The sequence below is a fragment of the Elephas maximus genome, chromosome 4 (assembly GCF_024166365.1).
Source record: "Elephas maximus indicus isolate mEleMax1 chromosome 4, mEleMax1 primary haplotype, whole genome shotgun sequence".
NCBI lineage: Eukaryota > Metazoa > Chordata > Mammalia > Proboscidea > Elephantidae > Elephas > Elephas maximus.
In genome coordinates, this window is record NC_064822.1 from 177,532,710 (window position 1) to 177,557,101 (window position 24,392).

The window sequence follows — 24,392 nt, forward strand, 5'->3', positions numbered from 1 at the left end:
TGGGTGAGAAATTCAGCTTATTTAGGGAAGCTTTCAGCTTTCAGCTCATGTTTCTACCCTGGTGTCTAGCTTCTTTTCCAGCATTTGGAAGGACACTTCTCCTACCTTTTCTCATGAGAAGGAATCAAATCTGAAGGAATACTTTATTCGCATCTCTTGAAAGGACAACATTTGATGATATTTGACTCCTTGGGACAGAGACCACCAGACAGAAGTGATAAAGAGCAATCAGAAACTAGCCCTTTCTCTTCTCCAAAGAGCTTACAATATGGTGAGATCTTGTAGGCATTGAAGATCTGTTGCATTATTATCAGTTTCATCTATTTTACATCATATTATATAAATATGTGGAGTCCCTGGGTGGTGCAAATGGTTAAGTGCTAGGTTACTAACCAAGGGTTGGCCGTTCAAATCCACCTCAGAAGAAAGATTTGATGATGTACAACTGAAAGATCAGAGCCATTGAAAACCCTATGGAGTACAGTTCTGCTCTGACACACATGGGGTCTACATGAGTAGGAATGAACTCAAAGCCAACTGGTTTGCTTTTTTTTTTTTTTTTTACCTACATACATATATACATATACACATACATAGTTTTATTTGGTAAGCAAATTGATCTTTTAAAAAAAAAAAACCAAACCCATTGCTGTTGAGTTGATTCCAGCTCATAGCAACCGTACAGGACAGAGTAGAACTGCCCCATAAGGTTTTCAAGGAGCAACAGGTAGATTCAAACGGCTGACCTTTTGCCTAGCACTGTGCCACCAGGGCCCAAAATAGTTATAGGGGATATAATTTTATAGACAAAAACACTTAGGTTCAGAGACTTTGATTTACTCAAAGCCACCCAGCTAGACTGCTCTCATCAGGTGAATCTTGAGGGAAGATCTGAAAGAGCTAAGGGAACAGATGTCTGGTGTATCTTAGTTACCTAGTGCTGCTATAACAAAAATACCGCAAGTGGGTGGCTTTAAAAAACAAACTTGTTTTCTCACAGTATGGGAGGCTAGAAGTCTGAGTTCGAGATGCCGGTTCTAGGGGGAGGCTTTCTTTCTCTGTGGGCTCTGAGGGAAGCCCTTGTCACTTTTCAGCTTCTGTTTCTCAGTCCCTTGGTGATCTTCCTGTGGCATGGCATTGATCTTCCCCCATTTTTGTTTGCTTCTCTGTGCCTAATCTGCTTGTTTCATATTTCAAAGGTGATTGGCCTACACTGCTGTGGCCTCATTAGCATAATGAAGAAAACCCTATTCCCAAATGGAATTATATCCACAAGTATAAAACCAAAAAAACTAAACTCACTGCTGTCAAGTCAATTCCGACCCATTGCGATCCCATAGGGTTTTCAAGGCTGTAAAATCTCTATGGAAACAGACCACCACATCTTTCTCCCGTGTTGCTGCTGGTGGTTTTCAATGAGTCAGGACCCACAGTTACACTGAGATAGGATGAGAGTGGTTGGAATTGTGTTCAGAGAGGTATGGGGGAGCCAGAGGATGGGCCTCTTGGGCTTTGGAAAGGGGCTGAGTTAGTAGGGATGCTACTAGGAGGTATAGGGTTAAGGAGTTACACCTGGCTACTGTAGGGCAAAGGTGGAGGCACAGAAGACAGTAAGAGCCTATTGCGATGGCCCATGTAAGAGATGATGGTGGCACGGATCAGAGAGGTAGTGAAGAAGTAGTGAGAAGTGGTCAGCTTATTGATTTATTTCAAAAGTAGACCCAATAGGATTTTCTGATGGATTGGATGCAGGATGATAAAGAAAGGTAGAAGTCAAGAATGATTCAGTATTTTGGGCTTGAACAACTGAAAGAATAGAGTTGTCATTATTGAATGGGGTGAGGCTGAGGAAGAAGTGGGGTTGGGGAAGGGAGTAAATCAAGAGTTCAGTTTGGGGCATATGAATTTTAGAGAAGCCTAAGTGAGCCAAATAAATCCTAGCTGAAAAAGCACTAAACACGTTTTCGTCAGACTCTTGGTCCCACATGATGGCAATGTGGTTTGGAGTGTGGACATTGGAGTTACTTTCTGATGGACCCCTTACCACCTTGTATTCTTGGACAAGTTATTTAACATATATATACAATGGGTATTATCATAGTTATGATTACCTAGGGTTGTTGAGAGGATATATGTTGCTGTTGTTGTTAGTTGCTGTTGAGATGGCCATGACTCATGGCAACCCAATGCACAAAGGAACGAGATGCCACTAGGTCCTGTGCTGTCCCCATGATAGGTTGCAGATCAGACCATGTTCCATTGTCAACCATAGGGTTTTCATTGGCTGATTTTCAGAAGTAGGTATAGAGGTCTTTCTTCCCAGTCCATCTTAGTTGGGAAGCTCTGCTGAAACCTGTTCAGCATCATAGCAACATGTAAGCCTCCACTGACAGACGGGGGTTGGCTGTGCATGAGGTGTATTGGCTAGGAATCAAACTCAGGTCTCCCATGGGAAGCAAGAATTCTACCATTGAACCACTAATACCTTGAGCTAATCCATACAAAAAAATACAGTGTTTTGAACATTGTAAGTATTTAATAAATATAAGTTTTTATTTTCTATACCCTGACTTTGTACTTTGAACCTCCCCTCGACAGTTCTCTTCAGGGGAAATTCCTTCTACATGCCTCGGCTTTGGAAGACCTACAAAAGCCCAGCTACCCTGGCCTCCCCAGCAGAGCAGAGAACTCCAGGCAAAAATGATCTGGCATAAACTTCTAGACCAGGGATCGGGGCCCAGAAGAGGAAGTGCTGAGCTATGAGTCCTGGACACTTTCCTGCCAGAACAATAAGGCAGCGCATCTCCCATCACAGCTGTCTCCCTTTCTCCCAGCCCTGCCCCCTCTGGTAGAGTCATTCAGTTGTTCATCACGCCACAGTGGCCACCAGAATATCTGAGCTCCCTGTGAACTTCCTAAGTGTATTTACTGCTGAGCAATGCTGCCTCTGAACAAGTAAATCAAATGACAATTGTCAAAAGAGTTGGCAGTTCTTTGGCTCATGATTGCCTGGCTCCAATTTCTTTGTAGGTTGGCACCTGTAATCCCTAATAGCCCGCCTGACTCCCAGTCCCCATATTTCTCCAGTCCCCTGCAGCACAGGTCATTTAGTCTTCAAAGCAGGCCTGGCTTGCCTCAGGCTGTGGAACTAATCAGCTTTTTAATCAAAGGGGGAAAAAAATCCTTGGTAAGTAGCCTGGCTGAGGACCTCACTGTGAGCTGTTCTCCTGTCCCATGGTTTGGCTCTTTTTTCTTCTGATCCAGGAATTCCGGTTCTAGTAACTTCATCTCTGAAACCCTGCCAGACCAGCTCCTTTCCCAGACTTTCTCATTCTCCTTTCTCCAGCTGGGGGCAGATGACCACCACCTTCGGCTCATACTTTCTCCTAATCACTAAGGGCTAGTTTGATCTGAGCTAAGAAACACTACAGCTATTGAGTTCTAATTACGTTCCAGACATGGCTTTAGAGACTTTGTGTATTTTATTCTTTTAATTTCTCACATTAATCATCTGAGGAAGGTCAAGTCAGATAGGGCCGATAAGTTTCCCAAGGGCAGACACATCACATACCTGGTAAGAGGGAGGGTTGTGTTTTGAGCCCCAATGTGTAAGATGCACCCAAACTATTAGTCTTTTCCTCTTTCTGCTCCCCTTTCTCCCTTCACCCAGAAGTTCCTCATCGGATAGGCAAATCCTGGAAATCTGATTAGGTTTGTGTTTACTAGTGCGCAGGGTGACTGTTATGGATTGAATTGTGTCCCCCCACCAAAATTTTTGTTGGAATCCTAACACGTATTCCTATGGATATAACCCTCTTTGGAAATAGGATTTTCTTTGTTATGTTACTAAGGTCATACTAATGTAGGGTGGGAAACCCTGGTGGCGTAGTGGTTAAGTGCTATGGCTGCTAACCAAAGGGTCAGCAGTTGGAATCTGCCAGACTCTCCTTGGAAACTCTATGGGGCAGTTCTACTCTGTCCTATAGGGTCGCTATGAGTCGGAATCAACTCGACGGCACTAGGTTTGGTTTTTGGTTTGTTTAATGTAGGGTGGAGCCCTGGTGGCATAGTGGTTAAGCATTCAGCTGCTAACGAAAAGGTCAGCAGTTCTAATTCACCAGCTGCTCCCTGGAAACCTTATGGAGCAGTTCTACTCTGTCCTAGAGGGTCGCTATGAGTTGGAATCAATTTGACTGCAATGGGTTTTAATGTAAGGTATCTCCTAAACGTAATCACATCTGAGTTGTAAACAGAGCAAATTACAAACAGATGGACACAAAGACACAGGGGAGGACAGACTACCTGATGATGAGGGAGGCAGATGCATCCGCAAGTCCAGAAACTCCAAGGACTGCGAGCTACTAAAAGTTGAAATAGACAAAGAATGGCTCCCCCGTAGAGCAACACCCTGAACTCGGACTTCTAGCCTCCTGAATTGGGAGAAAATAAAATTTTATTCTTTAAAGCCACTCACTTGTGGCATTTCTGTTACAGCAGCAGTAGGCTAGGACACTAAGACTCGATATTCAAGTACAGCATTTGGAAGGCTATTGGATGATGATAAGCTTCTCTTTCTCCCTGGCTTGAATGCTTCATCTCTTCAGTCTTGAGCAGCCATCTGGCGGTAAGTTTGGGGTTTTGGCCTGTGGGGTTGGAGTCATTCCCTCCCTCGCGTGAATGCAGCATCCTTCTCCAGTGAATTTACCAGAGAACTCTGCATGTATTTTGGGCACACACCCAACAACTGATAATAAAATATTACTGAGTTTTCCCATTTGCCATTGTTCTTGTAAGGGTATCTCCTTTTGGAGAAAGCCAAGTGACTGGATCCAAGTATCCTTTGAGTTCCAAGGATCAAAACCTCATGATGAATCCCGAACATCCACATCTGTCTGGCTTCAAGTCCCATGGTCTGAACACACAAAACTAAGTATAACACAAGGTATTAAAGGCAGTAATAGAGGCCTTTCCCAACACCTACAAAGCCCCAGCTTTGATGGGATCTCCTATGTATAATAAAATCCTAAGCATTTACTCAAACAAGCCTTTAATCTCAGACAGAAAATTCCGTTTGTGAACTTCCTCTGGATTTTTTTTCACAATGGCTTCAGATTTTTTTATGTTTGTCTGAATAAAATGCCATCACTTCAATAATGGGAAATACAAAGACTTTTCAAAGAAATGTACTATACAAGAAGCTTTTTTTTTTTTTTTTTTTTTAACTCCAACAGTTGACTTTTAATATCTGATGTCTGAATTTGCAGTTAGGGATTTCTTTATGTTGGACCCATACACTTCTGTAGCAAGAGAGAGAAGAGGGAGCTTAGTTTGATTAAAAGAACAACAAACATCTTTGAGCAGTTGTTCTGTGTTGGGCTTGGTTCTGTGCAGAAAGAAGAATCGGTGAGCCTGGAAGAGGTTACTTTACATCCCAAAGGCATCTTTGCAAAACCTGAGGAACCACCCATCTATGTTGAGATTTTCCTCCAAATTTGGCCCCAACCTCACCCTCAACAACTTTCATGCTGATTCGCCCAATTCACCATTCCTGTGTTACTCTCTGACCCCTTAGCACTTGCTTTTCTTTACTCCATCAAACTCAATTTCTTGAGAGATTTAGGACAAGCTATATCCCAGCCAGATGCTCATCTTGATTCTTGGATGGAGATTCTGGCCTGAATTCAGGCCCTGCTGCCTTTCATATCCTGGAAAAGTATAACAGGAAGAACACAGGGATTGAAGGAAGATTTTAGTTTGTATCTCAGTCCTTCCATTTACTACCTGGTGGCGCAGTAGTTAAGACTCAGACTGCTAACCAAAAGGTCAGTTCGAATCCACCAGCCACTCATTGGAAACCCTATGGGGCAGTTCTACTCTGTCCTATAGGGTTGCTATGAGTCGGAATCAACTCAGTGGCATCAGGTTTGGTCTTGTTTTCTCAGTCCTTCCATTTACTACCTGTATGACTTTGGGTAGGGTTTTTGAGGGTGATATTAGCTGCTATAATATCTAGTCTATCTTAGTCTGGAAGCTCAACTGAAACTTGTTCAGCATTATAACCACACGTAAGCCTCCACCATGCTATGGTTGAAGTGCATTGGTCAGGACTCAAACCTGGGTCTTCCACATGGAAGGTGAGAATTATACCACTGATCCTCCGCTGCCCCCTATTATCTCTCTAGAATCTGACAATATTGGTGTGATAAATAATTGAATTTTGTTTTCCTTGCCCTGATCTAAGTTCTTTGAGAATAGGTCCTTGTTCTCTTATTTATTTTTTATTCTCTACAGGACTGTCTTAGAACTGGATAAGTATGTTCCATGAGTATTGTTTTAATGGAATTATTATGAGAATGAGTGAGAATGTGAGGAAAGGTCTTTGGATCAAAGAAAAAAGAAGCACTTGAGACAAATGCATTTTGGATTTTTAATTGTCAAGGACTGCTGTTTTTCAGAATCAGAGCCCTTCATTATCTTTTTAGCTTGTACGTATATAGATTTATTAGTCTGCTTCAAGGAATGTATTCAGGATAATTGACTCCAAAGAAATCGTGAAGCACAAAACATTTTGTCTTTGGAAGGACAGATTAAAAGGTCAGTGCTTTTAAAATCAGTAAAATAATGCTTGCTTTCTCTCTCTCTTTTCTGTTTGAGAACTTTCTGGGAAGACAAGTCCCAGACCCTGCTGGGATAGAATGAGCATTGCAGCATGCCTGGTTCCCAGAATCTCTGGTGCTGACCTCTTTTCTCCTGGAGAGCTTTGATAGTCCCCTGTGTCTGTCCTTCCTGTTCAGCCCACATGCTCCTGTCTATCAGATATGCCCCACTGATTGCTGTAGAACTTGGTGGCAGAAGGAGGGAGTGTTGACTGCAGGAGAGCCACAGATAATCGGGAGGGGTGCAGTCTTCTTTGCTGGCTACCCAGGCAGACCTACCACTATCAGTTGCTGTCAGGTCAATTCCAACTCATTGTGACCTCGTGTGTGTCAGAGTAGAACTGTGCTCCATAGGATTTTCAAGGTTGTGACCTTTCGGAAGCAGATCACCAGGTCTTTCTTCCAAGGCAACTCTGGGTGGTTTCAAACCACCAACCTTTCAGTTAGTAGCCCAGTGTTTAATCGTTTGTACCTCCCAGAGACAGATCTAGGAATAGTAAAAATCCCTGAGTTGGTGCAAATTGGGATTTGTCTCAATAGCACTTTCCCTCCTTCAAAATAATATAGTAGTAGATAAATATTGAGGTCTTACAATGTGCCAAACATGACACTAAGCATTTTACACCATCTCTTTCATCCAATTCTCACAATTACCCAGCGAGTTAGGTACTGTCACTATCATCATTCTTAATTTTACAGATGGGCCCAGAGAGGTTAAGAAACTTGCCCAATGTTTCAGAGCATAGAAGGGCAAAGGCAGGCTTGAACCTAGGCGCTGCTACCGTGTAGGCACTAAGAGGAAGAAAAGGGCCCCTTGACACCAGGAGCTAAGCCTATAGCCCTAGAGGCCCCAATACAAACTGTTTCATGTTCAATAAAATAGCTAAATCAGAAGAACGAAGGAGCATCCTACTATAGTGTCCTAACATCAGTGAGATAAGGGAAAAAATCAGCACAAATTGGCATTGGTCACTAACATCACTTTTCTACTTCCTCACAAACCACTTGGTTTTTCCAAGATGTCCCCATTTGAAGTTAAACACATCTTCCTGAGCCACCACATACTACGGCCTATCTTTAATCTTTCTTCCTCAGCTCTCTGTTCCCTGCAGCTGGGGCCGCTTGAATCTCAAGCCTGACTGAAATACAAAAACAACAACAAAACAAATCAAAAATATCTGCTTAGAGCTGACTTTTTGGAAGTAGATCTCTCCAGGCATTTCTTCTAAGGCACCTCTGAATGGCCTCGAACCTTTAGCATTTGGGTTAGCAGCTGAGTGCGTTAACCATTTGCAACACCCAGCTACTGGAATAAGGGAAAATTTGAAGTGTCCAAGTTGAAAATACAAGATTTCAGCATCAAGTCTTAGCCCTTTCCTTGTATCTGCTTGGAGTCCAAGTTCCAGGATGTTGGCTTCTACCTTACTCTGGGGGCTGGAGTTCCTAGAGCAGCTGTCCATGATGAGATTTATACAATTCTGGTATAGGATCCTCAAGCAACTCATTTTGATCTTCTCCACTGATGTTTCTTCACCTGATTCCATACTCCTTATTAGCCAAGTTCAAATTCCTTTGCAAGCTATTTGTTCTGTGTTCCAGGTAGCCCTACTACCTGGAATGTAGATTAAGGCTCAACCCATTCCATGGGTGAGATTGGACCTTACTTCATGCTGGTAAGATCTGAGATACAGCTTTGGTCACTGAGGTGTTGAAATAGATAGAACAGGCTTCAAGTCTTCTTGAGATTAGAACTGACAGAGTCCCTCACCAACCCCAACACTGGTCAGGGGTTTTGCTTCTACCTCCTTTATTCCATTTGAGATATTGCTATCCATGTCGAAGTATCTGGAACCCTTTTTTTTCCAAGAAGATCTCCCACAACCATGTGTCTTCTGCTGAGATAACAGGGGTCGCATCACAAATGGATATTAGAGGAAACCCAAGTACAGCTAGTGAAGTCAGCCAACCCTCCTTTGTTATGGCTTGGGAAGAGGGCTCTGGCCTCAAACGGTTAAGAGTCTTGTCAATCACATTTACTCTCTTGATCATTCCTATCTTTCAAGAGATTTTAGTCTTAGATCTGGTGCCCTGATCTCAAAGAGAGGAGGTGGGGAGCTTGCTAAAAAGGATGTGATGGCTCTTGGGTCAGGGCATCATGACTTCTCTGGAGTCACACCAAAATTGTTACCCTGGCTCATTTCCTACTAGCAGAGTCCTTAAAACCCCAACCTCCTCCAAATACTCCTAGCCTTCTCTTTAGGACTCCATGATGGTGTTCCCTAGGGGCTCATCAATGGCTGTACCCACCAATTTCTTCTACCTTCTAGTGCCTACTCTTTCCTCCTCCCTTGATATAAACCACTAAGTGGCATTTTTAGCTGAAGGATCATTTTCTTTCTACCACCTGTCTCTCAGTTGCTGAGGTGAGGTAACACTCTACCTCCTTCACAGCTTAACAACATTCTTCTGCTCCTTCAGTCGACAATTAATACCTGGGAATTCACCTACCAGCTCACCTACCCTGCCTTCTCTCAATACGTTATAAAGCTTTGGTTCATACCAAAACACTCCGAGGTACAGCTATTTCATATGACTCAATCTTATTGTAGCATCCTCCTGATACCCTACCATACTATCCCATTCCCTGGGGCTTTGGTTCAACTCCCCAGACTAAAACACACTGAATATATCCATGATCAGCTCAGTCCTGGTTTTTCTTTGCCCCTCATCCATTAGCTTGCTACAAATTTCTATAACAAGTCTCTCTCAAATTTCTTTTCCTATCAGGAATACTGACTGAGAGTTTATATGGTGCCTACGTGGGAGATGGCTTAGGCATAATTTCATGAAGCCAGAGACCATATTTATTTCATTCACTGCTGTGTCCCTGGTCCTGAGCAGAGTGCCTGGCACATAGTAATGGCCTAAGCATACACATTTTGAGTAAACTAAATATTTTTCCAGATGTCCTTCTCCCTGTTATTCATCACATAGGCTCTTCATTATCCTACAAAACTCATTATCTCTTCCCATAGGCCTTCCCTTACTCCCCCAAGTCTAATTAAGATAGCCCTTCTCTGAACTCTCACAATAACATATGCTTGCCAGTGGCATGGTACTTTGCACAAAGTACATACTAATTTATTTACAAGCCTGTCTAGTGTGGGCTCCTTACAGGCAGGGATAGTCTTTTCTTTGTCATGTTTGATAAAAGGAATGAATTAATGGGTGACCTTGGTCCCTGATCACATCACATGTTTAATTACTGGCCTTCCCATGGGATCCTTGTACTCTCGTGTAAAGAGATCTTGAGTCTGGAAACATCTGAATGTGAAGTGGGCACATAGTTTACACTGCATCCCATACTATACACACACCCCATCAGTTATTAAATCATAACTTGCTTTGAATTCAGATGAAGGCCAGGTCTTTTTATTTTGGGGGCAGTATTTAAACTGGATCAGGAAGTAGGACGGGCATTTTGTCAAGCAGACAGGAAGTGGCAGCAGAAACTTTAGGTAAGTCCATTCACTTCTCTGTGCCACAGATTCTTCAATGTAAAATGGAGAAATAATAGTCACTTTATAAATTAAATGGACAGTAATAATAGTGAATGTTTATATATAACTTAGCTTCTGCTTGAACCTGTTCTAGATGAAGTATGCACATTATTTCATTCAGTTCTTACAATGACTTATGAAGTATGTACTACTTTAATTGTAATTTTATAGTCCAGGCAACAATGACACAAAATAAATAAATGTCCGTGGCTGTAAAATATTAAGAGGGAGAGCTGAAATGAACATGAAATGCTTAACATTTATTAAGGTGCTTAAGGGAACCATACTGCCTTCTAGTGGGGAGGGATGGAGGTAGGACTAGCAGTACCTTTGAGTTTCTAGAATGTGCTCATTCCTACTCTTGTCCTACAAATATGTAGCCTCCCCCTACATGAGCTTCTAGGCCCTATTCCGAGCCTGGTGTGGTACCAAGAGGAATAGTTAATGAAATGTGTTTGCTAAAGTCTTTATAAATGTGCAAGGACTTCCTAAATGCTGATTTAGAATTAGAAGGCACCTTAGAAAAAATATTTCATCACTGTTCTATAGGGCCGCTATGAGTCGGGATTGACTCAGTGGCAACGGGTTAACGAGTTACTATAACATATGTGTGCCTCTGAGCAATTCTACCACTAAGTGGAAAAAGGAGGGTGTGAAATCAACAGCCCCAAGCCCATCCCAGTCGCAGCTTCTTAGAAAATAGATCTCAATGAGAAAAAAGAAACAAAAATAAATTCCATGGAAGAGTTCTGCTTTGTGTTCAGTCACTTTGGCTATTTCCTTCCTTTCCTCTTACTGATTAAGGGAAGGTGGTATATGGTGTTGCTATGAGTCAGAATTGATGGGAGCTTTTTTTGGTGTATGGTGTGAAGATAGGAGTCCATTCAATCAGTATTCAGTTGCAGATAACAGCAGCTGTTGTAGATATTTTCAGTAAAAAGTATTTTAAACAGGGGAATAAAATTTTTCAAAATCTTTGGAAGGGTTGGAGGAGTGGTCATTAGTCTGGAGCTCCAGGGACATCTCTCACCTACACTGCAGAACCAACCTATCAGGTTAGCTGCTTTCTCTGCCACAGTCAAGGTGGGGAATGAGGAAGCCAACACTGGAACTATTGGCTCTAGCGACAAAACAACTAAACAATTATCTACCCATTGCTGTCAAGTTGATTCCAACTCATAGAGGCCCTAAAGGACAGAGTAGAACTGCCCCATAGGATTGCCAAGGCTTTAATCTTTATGGAAACAGACTGCCACATCTCTCTCCCATGAAGAGGCTGGTGGGTTTGGACTGCCAACCTTTTGGCTAGCAGCCGAGCATGTAACCACTGTGCCACTTGGGCTACCTAGCTATTATCAAGGGATCAGGAAACTGGATGCAGCCGCTGCTTCTGAGCCTGCTTTGAGAAGCTGTGCCTGGTGGTGGACGGGCATGCCTTTAGAGTTCCAAAGCCCTGAACTCAAGTCCTGATTGTACTGCTGTCTTGTGGGTGACCTTGTAGAAGTTACTACCTGCTATGAGTTGAATTGTGCCCCCTCTCAAAATGTGTGTTGGAATTCTAACCCCTGTGCCTGTGGATATAATCCCATTTGGGAATAGGGTTTTCTTTGTTATATTAATGAGGCCATACTAGTGTAGGGTGTGTCTTAAACCTAATTGCTTCTGAATTACAAGGAGCAGCATAGACCCAGGGACAAAGAAGCACAACCAAAGGAAGATAGATGCCATGTCATGTGAAGATCACCAAGGAACAAGGAATGCTGGAAGAGACAAGGATCTCCCCTCAGAACCAACAGAGAGAGAGCCTTTCCCTTGAGCTGGTGCTCTGAATTCAGACTTCTAGTCCCCTAGACTGAGAAAATTTTTTGGTTCTTTAAAGCCACCCACTTGTGGTATTTCTGTTACAGCCACACTAGGAAACTAAAGACGATTGTTGCTGTTAGCTGCTGTCGAGTTGGTTCCAACTCATAGCAACAGAACGAAACACTGCCCAGTCCTGCGCCATCCACATGATCGTTGTTATGAAGACACTCTCTCTCTCCAAATCTCGGTTTTCTCATCTGTAAAATCTGTATGATAATCCTCCCTCACAGGCATTTGTGAGGCTTCAATGAGAAGACTGATGGAACGAGCCCAGCAGAACGCCACCTCTGCTTAGCCCTTCCTCACCCTATAATGTGGTGTGGTTTAGGATTTCTGAGCTACTTTCCCATATCCTCAGATAGTCCTCTCTATCAGGAGGCTGGGAATCCCACATGATATCAATTGACTGTCACGGCCAGGAGGAAATTCATTATAATCAATCATTTTAACACCCAAGCAGTCTTGTAGCTATTTCCCCCTTGGATCTGCTGTTTTAAAAAGCTATGTCTAAAAATGTACAATCATCGTTAAGCAATAATTAATTTGTTCTCGCGCTATATAAAAACCAAAGACATTGTACAAAGAGACCTTCTGATCAGCATGAATTAACCAATTTTTCCACATTGAGTAAATATAGTTGGAGTCTTAAGTCAAAAAAAAAAAAAGAGAACTCGACATTTCTTCTTACTCGGGTACCTGTGCAATTTTCATTTAGCTCTTGTAATGGAATACTGGCACGTACATTCTTCCTGCGAGGAGCTGAAGTTTAGGGGCTAGCACGAACATCGACTGGCTCAGAGCCACTTGAGTCAGGTGAGGGGTGTCCCCTGAGGTACTTGAACTGGAAGTGAGGAGGAGGAAGTTCCTCAGATGGAAATCAAAGTGCAGTTACCCAAGGAAGGTAGGAAGAGTACCAGGAGGCCAAAGCCCAGCAAAGGCCCTCTTTTCTGGAACTTTCCATCCAGCCTTCATAACAAGTCAGTGAAGTTGCCACTAGAAACCACCAGTCGCCACTGAGTAGATTTTGACTCATGGCAACCCCATGTGTGTCAAACTGTGCTCCATAGGATTTTCAATGGCTGATGTTTTTGGAAGTAGATCACTAGGCCTTTCTTCCACAGCACCTCTGAGTGGCCTTGAACCTCCAACCTTTGGGTTAGTAGCCACGTATGTTAGTTGTTTGTACTACCAAGGGACTCCTGGCTCTAGAAAACAGAGGCTTGAGGAGGTTCACATTTGCATAGCAATTTAGCAGCAAAGCTGGTTCTCCTGTGGTGTTGCTCCTTCCTCTATACTGGCTGATCCTCTAGCTGCCAGCCTGGTCCCTTTGGCTCTTGCCTGGAATTCCTCCTCCCCCTCTATCCCTTCAAGTCTCAGCTCAGCCACTCTTAGCAGAGAGCCCCGAATCCACACTGCTTCACAAGAGAAGCACAGCCAAAATCCAGACCCTTGGAATTCACCAGAGCTGCAAACCCGACAGCTTCCCACTGTGGGGTGGGAAATCATTATTGTCGGTAATTAGAACTGAATTACACTTGTCAAAACACACCAAATTGCAAAGCCAGCACTGCAGCATGGTAGATTCCTTTGTCCCAGTTGTCTCTCTCCCCTCTCCCTACCAAATGACAGGACTGAGAACCATGTGCCCCCCAGGAATTCCCTCTCAATTCTGGACTCCAGGTGTGGGGTGCAATCAGACACAAAATGAGAAGGTTGGTTTCTGAACACCCATTCTTCAGGACACAGAGGCGGGAGGAAAGCTGGCGATAATCATAGTGGCTGCTCATCGCAGCTAGATGGAAGAAAACAAAAATGCAGTTTGAAATTCAGTGAAATTCCAGGAGGCTGTATTCAATAAAGACATCTCACAATTATGCAGGCCTGAATAAGAAAGGGAAAGAAAAACGATGCCTATTGTTTCCTTTCTGATTACGGCCGTGATGCAAGTCAGTTTTCGAAAATTTAGAAAATAGAGAAACATATAAAGAAGGAAATAAAAGTCTTCCCAAATCTCAATATGCAGAGGTGATTGGTTTTCACGTTTGGAGTGTTTCTTCTAGTTAGTTTTTTGTCATTGTTGTTGTTGTTCTCTCTCTCTCACACACACACACCCATGCATACACAAACATTTACACACAACTTTATTCTCCTCTAGTCTCATTAGGAAAAACCAAGTGGTATATTATTTTGCTTCTGCCACCCGGTAAGTAGAGGGCTGAATGTCACTAGCAGAGAACTAATGACCCTTTGGTTTCTTCAGAGTGTGGGTTTTAGAGCTCAGGACTCTTGCAAAGAAGGGAGACCCAAGCAGCTGTAGAGGGAGCTGGGAGACTGGGCCTGGAGGGAAGGAAGAACAGAGCTACTTGCACCATTCCCTGTCCTGCTTATGCCCCTTGGAGCTCTTCAGTGACCTCATAGAAAGGAAGGATCAGTCCACTGATGGCCCTAGGAGCAGATTTCACTTGATTCAGAAATAGAAGATATCACGAAATGATTTTAACCTGAATTTTGCGGCTTGAGGCCATACTTGTTACACTGATGTTCTCACTGTGTAACATCTTGCTGAGTATACATGGTTGTGTTCTCCTGGCTTCCTTTGCTATATTGTGTTGCACACTTCCTCATGTCATTCCTGGGCTTCTCCAAGTTCCTTGAGTGGACGTGTCTCACAAGGTTGGCTAGGTAAGGTCAAGGCCAGTGACTGAGGTCTCAGGGAAGAAGTGTCCCATGGAAAGCCTCTTGGCTTCGCTAAGTCTGGGTTGGAACTCCCTGGGCAGATAGTAGATTTGCTAAGAGAGGGAAGGCCCAAGTTGGATGATGGTTACTGTCCCTGCTTCCACAAACACAGGAGTCATTTGGATCCTGGCTCCACACTTCCTAGGAGGGTGACCTTGTGAAGGTTTTTGAACCGCTCTGTGCTCCAGTTTCCACTTCTGTACAACAAGGTTAAGAGACTTTACCCGAAAGATTAGTATAAGGATTGAAATGAGAAAATACCTTGGGAACAGTGCGTATCTACTAGACCCAAAAACGCCCTTGCTATCTGGTCACTTCTGACCCATGGTGACCTCCACGTGGGTTTTCTTTGCTGTAATCTTTATGGGAGCAGATTGCTAGGCCTTTCTTCAGCAGTACCAGGGAATGGGCTTGATGGGTTCGAACCACCAAACTTTCACAGAGGCAGAGCCCCCACAGTGCCCTATTCTTTCCCTGGCTTCCTCCCCTATGGTTCTGTACTGAAAAATCATTTCCTTTGCTGTCCCCCTGCCCTCCGCCCAGCTTTGCGTTTGAATTCCACTTTTGCTTGGAGGTTATATGTAAACCCCATTGCACCTGTGCAGTATGGTTTAGAATGTTGCTGATGTAACTTGTATGAACTCCCTACTTGTAAACCCCTTTAAAAGTGACTTGCCTGTCCACCTTTGGCGAGCACTTTTGGCAGCAGCAGCTCTGACTGACTCCTTTCCTTGTTCAACAAAATAAAGGTGACTTTCCTGTTCTCCCACCTCGTTCTCTCATTGGCCAATATGAGTCATACCGGGCACACACCTGGGGTTTCCACCTGGTAACATCACCACCCAGGGATTTGCTACTTGACCTTCTTTCCCTTTTCTCTCTTCCAAGGAATGAAACTGGTGAAAACATTTACATGTGTATGTATTGTTGTACATCACAAAGTTTACTAAACCGAAGTTTTATTTGGCATGTATTTAAAAAGGCAAAAGTGGGAAGCAGGCAAGCATGCTGCCACAGCCATGTCTGCCTGAATTCAAGGATTACAGAACAGGCAAGAATGAGAAAGTGGACAAGAATGCTGCTAGAGCCATGTCTGCCCAAGTCCCAGTCCAAGGAACGTTACAGAATCATCAGTATATATTAACATTACAAATGGGCAAAACCATTGAAAGCTTCACCTTTTCACAGAGTGGCTAGAAACTGTGATCCTATATTTTGAATTGTCTTTCTTAACAATCGTTGGTACAGGTTTCAGTAATGACAGTCAGGGGGTCTTCATTGGTCCAACAAATCTTCTATTCACTAAATGCTAATAGAAAAAGATAGGAGTGGAAAGTCTTTTGTGTTATGTTTGATTGGTTTATGTGAAAGGCTCCCTAAAAGATATTTTCCAAGATTGTCGCAGTTATTGTCTTTATACCTCAGGGGCCAGTTGATGTGTCCTTGTGAGTCCAGCTCCAGCTGGGTCACATTTTCTGTGCTCAAGGACAGGGAACAATGACTCCGATATTATTTCCTAAATCAGTATTCTAATGATATTTTAGTGAGATTGACAGGAAAGATTAGTAATTTCGGTGCCCTATTATAATTCAGTCACTGGGTGGTGCAAACAGTTAACATGCTCAGCTGCTAATCAAAAGGTTGGAGATTCTAGTTCACCCAGAGGTACCTCGAAAGAAAGTCCTGGCAATCTACTTCTGAAAAATCAACCACTGAGAACCCTATGGGACACAATTCTACTCTGACACACTTGGGGTCACCATGCGTCAGAGCTGACTCCATGGGAATTGTCTTAACAAAAAATTTATATTGTAATTCTGCCTCTTTCTCTCCAGCTACAAGAGCAGCCTTGTTTTAGGCTATTTGGTTAGTCACTCTTCAATCCCCCTTCCCTCCTCATCATCCCCTCCTGCTGCAGATCTTAACTGTCACTGCCTAAGTGATGCTGTTCTTTCACCCTCCCATATGCTTGTACATGCTCCATCAATTCCTTCCTAACATTAAACAGTTAATAAGTACCTAGTTCCGACTCATGGCATCCCATGTGCTGCAGAGTAGAACTGCACTCCATAGGGTTTTTGAGGCTGTGATCTTTCAGGAGATCACCAGGCCTTTCTTCCGAGGTACCTAGCTCTGGGTGAGTTTGAACTGCCAACCTTTCAGTTAGTTGCTTGGCCCTTAACCATTTGTACCACACAGGAACTCCCAGTTGAATGTTTATTTGATTAATGTATGAATCTGCAACAAGAGTGGAGAACGATTAGAGCATAAACCAAAAACCAAACCCACTGCCGTCAAGTCAATTCCAACTCATAGTGACCCTATAGGACAGAGTAGAACCGCCCCATAGGGTATCTAAGGAGTGCCTGGTGGATTTGAACTGCCTTCCTCTTGGTTAGCAGCTGTAGTACTTAACCAGTGTGCCACCAGGGTGTCTACTTCTATTTTGCTCACCACTCAATTCCTACCATCTGACACATATTGTTTCAGAGAGAGTAAAAATGAGAGGGATGTTATTAAAAGAGAAATTTGAATCTTTTCTGTACAGGAAAAGGAAATCGTTTGCAGACATTGGTACTTGTATTATTTGAAACTAACTAAATTGCAACATGTCTCAGTGTTGTTATGCTTAAGAATTGCTCCAGGCCGTGTTTTCTCCCTTCTCCCCAGTTTAACTAATAAATACTGGACAGAGACTGGTCTTCAGAAACTAAGTCATCTCCCTTGGGCAAGAGAGACAAGGGCAGGAGGGGCTGGGGAACTGCACGTTCTCTCTGTCAGGGGTAAGGAAAGGATGGCCTGCTTAATAAGAGTTCTTATTGGCTCCCTGCTTTATGTTTCATTTCCAGAGGACCATAGGCAAAGGCTTTCTCATCACTCTTGATACAGCTGTTCTTGCCCTTCTGTTAACTGGGAGCTGGAGGTAATTATTGGCAGAAGCACAGCTCCGCAAGGCACATTAAGCTGGTGGAGACTTCACTGGACCGCAAATTGTGCCTCTAATTAGGCAGTTGCTGATGCAGGAAGTTCAGAATCTAGTTTACTGGCTCACTCAGGCCAGAAGCTTCTTTCAGCTGAAGGTGGTCTGAAATGGTATGGGAAGAGGAGGGAAGGGGTGGGGATGGGAAATGGTTGAGTGGGGAGATTAAGGGAGAAAAAGAGGAGATAAGTGGGAGAAATAGAAGGAGAAGGGAAGAAAGAAAGGGAAGAAGAAGGAATATTCCATCTTCACTTTGTACTGGTAGAAAGAGCACAAGAGTTCATTTTAGAAAGCTTGAGCTCCAGTCGTTGATGAAACCATTTGCGGCTGAGTCATCTCGGACTCATGACTGCCCCATGTGTGTCAGAGTAGAACTGCACTTCATAAGGTTTTCAATGGCTGATTTTTTAGAAGCAGATTGCCAGGCCTTTCTTCTGAGGTACCTCTGGGTGAACTAGAACCCAGGGACCCCATAAATAGTGTTATCACTTGAAAAACTGTTTGGAATTTATCTACTAAAACTAAACATGTGCCTAATAATATGCCTAATCTAATTCCCCTTCAAAGTTTCTATCTAAGGTAAATGAATATATATGCCCAACAGAGACATGTACAAGAATATTCATAACAGACTTAGTCATACTAGGCCCATACTGGAAACAACCCTGTGTTAGCTTAGTAGGACTGCTGTAACAAATTACCACAAACTATACAGTTTGTTAAAACAACCGAAATTTATTGTCTCATAGCTCTGAGGGCTAGTAGAGTTCAGGGTGTCAGCAAGGCTGTGATCTCTCCAAAGCTCTAGAGGAAGATCTTCCCTTGTCTCTCCCAGCTTCTGGTAGCCCCCAGCATTCCTTGGATTGTGACAGCATAAAGTTAGCCACTGCCTCTGTCTTCATATGGCCATCTTCCCTCTGTGTCTATTTGTGTTTCTACTTCTCCTGTAAGGACACCAGTCACACTGAATGAGGACCCACTCTACTCTAGTATGACTTCATGTTAACTTAATTACGTCTGCAAATGTGCTTTTTCCAAATAAGGTCACAGTCATAGGTACAGGGGTTAGGACTTGAACATATCTTTTTGGGAGAACACAATACAACCTATAACAAACCCTCATGCCTGTCAACAGTAGAATGAAGAAATACATTGTGGTATTTCATACAATGGGATACCACACAGAAATTTTCATGAGAAAACAACTGATAATTGCAACCATGTGGTGTTTTGTTGAGTGGAAGAAGACAGGTAAAGAAAAAGTACATTCTGTAAAATTAAGTCTTTTTTTTTTTTTTATGTTGAAGAACAGGCAAAACTCATCTATGGTGATTTCAAAATAATGGCTACTTTGCAATGAGTCGGAATTGACTTGATGGCAACAGGTTTCCGATGAGTGAGATATTAATTAGAAAAATAAATGAAGGAAGTTTCTGGGGTGCTGTAAATGTTCTATATCTTGATCTGGGTGTGGTTACAAGCATACTTATTCAATCTGTGTGCTGAGCAAATAATCTAAGAAGCTGGACTATATGAAGAACACTGCATCAGGATTGGAGGAAGAGTCATTAAAAACCTCTGATATACAGGTGAAACAACCTTGCTTGCTGTAAGTGAAGAGGGCTTGAAACAGTTACTGATGAAGATAAAAGACTACATACTTCAGTATGGATTATTACCTCAACATAAAGAAAACAAAAATTCTTACAACTGGAGCAATAAGCAACATCATGACAAAAGAAGAAAAGATTGAAGTTGTCAAGGATTTCCTTTTACTTGTATCCACAATCAACATCCATGAAAGTAGTAGTCAAGAAACCAAGTGACGTATTGCATTGGGCAAATCTGCTGCAAAGGGCCTCTTTAAAGTGTTGAAAAGCAAAGATGTCACTTTGAGGGCTACGATGAGCCTGATCCAAGCCATGATATATTCAGTCACCTCGTATGCATATGAAAACTGGGTAATGAATAAAAAAGACCAAAGAAGGATTGACACATTTGAATTGTGGTGTTGGCAAAGAATATGGAATACACAATGGACTGTCAGAAGAACAAATAAGTCTGTTTTAGAAGAAGTACGGCCAGGGTGCTCCTTAGAAGCGAGGATAGTGAGACTACTTCTCCTATACTTTGGGCATGTTATCAGGAGGGACCAGTCCCTGGAGAAGGACGTCATGCTTGGTAGAGTGTCAGCGAAAAAGAGGAAGACCCTCAAGGAGATGGGTTGACACAGTGGCTGCAACAATGGGTTCAAACATAGCAATGATTGTAAGGATGGTGCAGGAGTGTGTAGTGTTTCGTTCTGTTGTATACAGGGTCACTATGAGTCAGAACTGACTCCACAGCACCTAACAAAAACAACATCAACATAGCTATGTAAAAAATAATCACGCTATACACTGAGTATTTGCATGCTGTACTGTACATAAGCTATAATACAATAAAAACTTTTTAAAAGGGAAATACATATACCTTATTTTACGCAAATAACATGCGTCTTCTGCATTTGTTTGCTGGCTGCCCCCTCCCTCCACGGGGCACCCTTACAAGCACCACCGTGCCAATCCTTTTCCACGCATTAAAAAAAATTAGCTTAGGACACTTACAAAAATACCTCACAGGAAGAGGGCATGGCCAGCAATCAAATGGAGAAGGTATATATTGTTTGATTAAAAATATGATATTTGCAAAGTAGTAGGTGAAAAATGCTATCTCCTAGTTCAAACTTTAATTTTTGGCTAAGAGTAAAGAAGGAACTCTTTTTTATGTTTATCTGCCTTAAGCATTTATTTTGTGCATTGCCTGTGAACGTTTCAGATGCAAGTTCCCACTGGAATTTCAGTTCTTATTTTACAATTTGAAAAGCATTGCTAAATACCAGTGTTTTGGGGTAATTTTCTAGTTGTTTGTTGCAAATCCTTTCCCTCCAGGTCATCATCTTTCATTTTCTTACTCAATGATGATTTGAGCGTAAAGAGGGTTTTTAAAGTTTTAAGCAATCGATATACCTATCTTTTCTCTTTGCTATTTCATTCATTGCTTTTTTGTTCCTCTTCCCAAGCTTCTACCTTTGAGAAACTGACAGAAGGCAATGTGGCTGGAGCAGCAAATTGGTTAAGGCGAGTGTAGCAACATTGGGATTAAAGAGGCAGGGAAGGGTCAGATCAGAGCATTTAAATTTGGAGTTTATCCTAGCTGCAAGTGATAGTCAGGAGAGGATGTAAGCCGGTGAATAATGCAAACTTTTTTTTTTTTAATTATTGTACTTTAGATGAAGGTTTACAGAACATATTAGCTTCTCATTAAACAATTAGTACACATATTGTTTTGTGACATCAGTTACCAGTCCCTCGACATGTCAACACCCTCCTCTTCTCAAGCTTGGGTTCGCTATTACCAGCTTTCCTGTCCCCTCTTGCCTTCTAGTGCATGCCCCTGGGTTGGTGTGCCTCTTTAGTCTCATTTTGTTTTATGGGCCTTTCTAATCTTTGGATGAAGGGTGAACCTCAGGGGTGACTTCATTGCAGAGCTAAAAGGCTATGCAGGGACCATATGCTTGGAGTTTCCTCAGTCTCTGTCAGGTCAGTAAGCCTGGTCTTTTTGGTGAGTTAGAATTTTGTTCTACATTTTTCTCCAGCTCTGTCTGGGGCCCTCTATTATGACCCCTATCACAGCAGTCAGCAGTGGTATCTGGGCACCATCTAGTTATGCTGGACTCAGTCTGGTGGAGGCTGTGGTAGTTGTGGTCCATTAGTCCTTTGGACTAATCTTTCCCTTATGTCTTTGGTTTTCTTCATTCTCCCTTGCTTCAGATGGGGTGAGGCTGGTGGAGTACCTTAGATGGCAGCGCAGAAACTTTAAGGCCACAGATGCTACTCACCAAAGTAGAACGTAGAACATTTTCTTTATAATCTATGTCATGACAATTGAGCCAGATGTTCCCTGAGACCATGGTCCCCACAGCCCTCGGCCAAGTAATTTGGTCCCTCAGATAGTTTGGATGTGTCTATGGAGCGTCCATGACCTTGTCTTGGATAAATTATTCTGGCTTCCCCAGTATTGTGTACTGTCTTACCCTTCACCAAAGTTACCACTTATTTATTGTCTATTTGGTGTTTTTCCATCCCCATCCCTACCCTCCCTCGTATGTTGAGGAATTTCTCTTCTATACCTATTTCATTGAGAGTTTTTATCAGGAATGTGTGTTGGACTTTGTCGAACACCTTTTTTGTATCGATTGAGATGGTCATGTGATTCTTTTGTTTTATTTATGTGGTGGATTACATTGATTAATATTCTAATGTTAAACCATCCTTGTATACCAGGTATGAACTCCAGTTGGTCTTGGCACATTATTTTTTGATGTGCTGCTGAATTCTATTGGCTAGAATTTTGTTGAGAATTTTTGCGTCTAAGTTCATGAGAGACACTGGTTTCTGTAATTTTATTTTTTGTGTGGTAGGGAATTCAGAAGTATTCCTTCTTTTCTATGTTCTGAAATAGTTTGAGTAGTACTGGCGTAAGCTCTTCTCTGAATGTTTGGTAGAATTCTGCAGTGAAGCCATCTGGGCCAGGGTTTTTTTGGCGGTGGGGGGAGGGGAGGTGTTTATTACCTTTTCAATGTCTTCTCTCGTTATGGGTCTGTTCAGATTTTCAACATCAGTTTGTGTTAGTTTCGTAGGTAATGTGTTTCTAGAAATTCGTCCATTCCCTCTAGGTTTTCAAATTTGTTGGAGTATAATTTTTCATGGTACTCTGTTATGATCCTTTTTATTTCAAAGTGGTATCTATGTATTTGTCTTCAGTTTTGCTGATCCTGTCCTCCATTGCCTCAAACCTGTTCCTCAGACCTTTTATGACACTGTCCATTTTTGAAATCTTGTTGTTATCATTTGGATTTCTAATTGCTGTTTTTGTATAGTTTCTAGTTGTGAATTTATTTGGACATTTTGTTCCTGTATTGTTTTCCTGAATTCTTCCATTGTCCTGTCTGTCTTTTCCATGACTTTGTCTGTCTTTTCTTTTGTCTATTTTTTCCTCATTTTTATCTGCTTTTTGCTTCAACTTTTGGATGGCTGTGAATATTAGTGATATGAATTCCCTGTCAAGTAGTTAGAGTGCCTTTTCTTCTACTGGAAGGTCCTCTGGTGTTTTATTTTGGACTCCTACTAGAACCATTCTGTCCTGCTTTTTTACATGCTTTGATATTGTCTGCTGTCTTCGAGACATTCAGTAGTTATTTTCTTTGTTTATTGATTGTAGATTTGTTTGTTTCATCTGGCTTTTTTGTTTTATTTGGTTATGTCTGAGCAGGTTGGCTGGACGTTCTTTGTTGTTTACTCACTTGTGGGCATGATATTTCTTACCACCTTGTCCAGTGGGCAGGACCAGCCATGCAGCTATTGTGCAGCAGGACAGGTTCAGTGGAAGGGGAGGGGCTGGGATGGGTGATTTGTGGCATGTTACTGAAGCTGACAGAGTGGGGTTGGGGGGTCAGTGCAGGGCAGGTTCTGGTAGACTATGGCTGTGCTGCTTGGTGGTGATGCTCAGCACACAGTGCAGAAAGGCAGGAGGGGTAGGGGAGGTTGTGATATGAGGAGCTAAGTTGGTGTGGGAAAGGAAAAGAGGAGCAAGAAACAGGAGCCAAAAAATAAAAAGTGTGAGGTAGCTTACCATTGGAGTGGTGCAGACCTGGGGAAGCTGTGTGCTGGTGATTCTCTAGCCAGGTGGTGAGGTACGGCCCATCAAGAAGGGACAGATATGGCACACAAAGCTAGGTGGGTGGGAGAAAGGAAAGGAGAGATAAGAAACTAGGTTTTAAAAAAAAGGAGAGACAAAAACACATGCAGCTAGGTGGTCGGGAGAAAGGGATAGAGGGAATGTAGAGAGAGACAAGAAACTGAGAAAAAAAAAAAGAAAAAGATACCAGGCAGTTGAGAGGAAGGAAAGGAAGGGAGGTAGAGAGAGACCAGAAACCAGGGGGACAAAAAAGAAGAAAGAAGGAAGAAAAAAAAAAAAAAAAAGCCTCAAGGGAGACTACCAGAAGTGGGCATCCAGCTAATGACACTGCACAGCCTGTCCAGAAGGAGCAGAGATGACACATGGCACCAGGTGTTCAGGAGAAAAGTAAGGAAGGAAGGTAGAGACAGATAAGAAACTGAGAAAAAAAGAAGAAAGTAAAGAAAAAATGAACCCATGGGAGCCCACCAGAAGCAGTTTCCCAGCTGAGTGGCACTGCACAACCTGTCATAAAGAAGCAGAGATGGCACACGGTGCCAGGTGTTCAGGAGAAGGGTAAGGAAGAAAGGTAAAGGGAGACAAGAAATCAAGAAGAGAAAAAGAAGAGAGAAAAAAAATGCCCCAGGCATGGACTGGTCAAGTGGCCCCCAAGCCCATCTAGAAGGGGCACTGCATGGCCCATCCAGAAGGGGTGGAGATGGCACATGGTGCCAGGTATTCAGGAGACAAGAAAAGAAGGAAAGCAGATAGAGATGAGAAACTGAGAAATGAAGAAAAACAAAAGAGAAAAAAATGCCCCCAGGGATTCCACTGGTGTGGTGGCAGGGACTGGGGTAGTAGTTCCACAGCTGAGAGGTC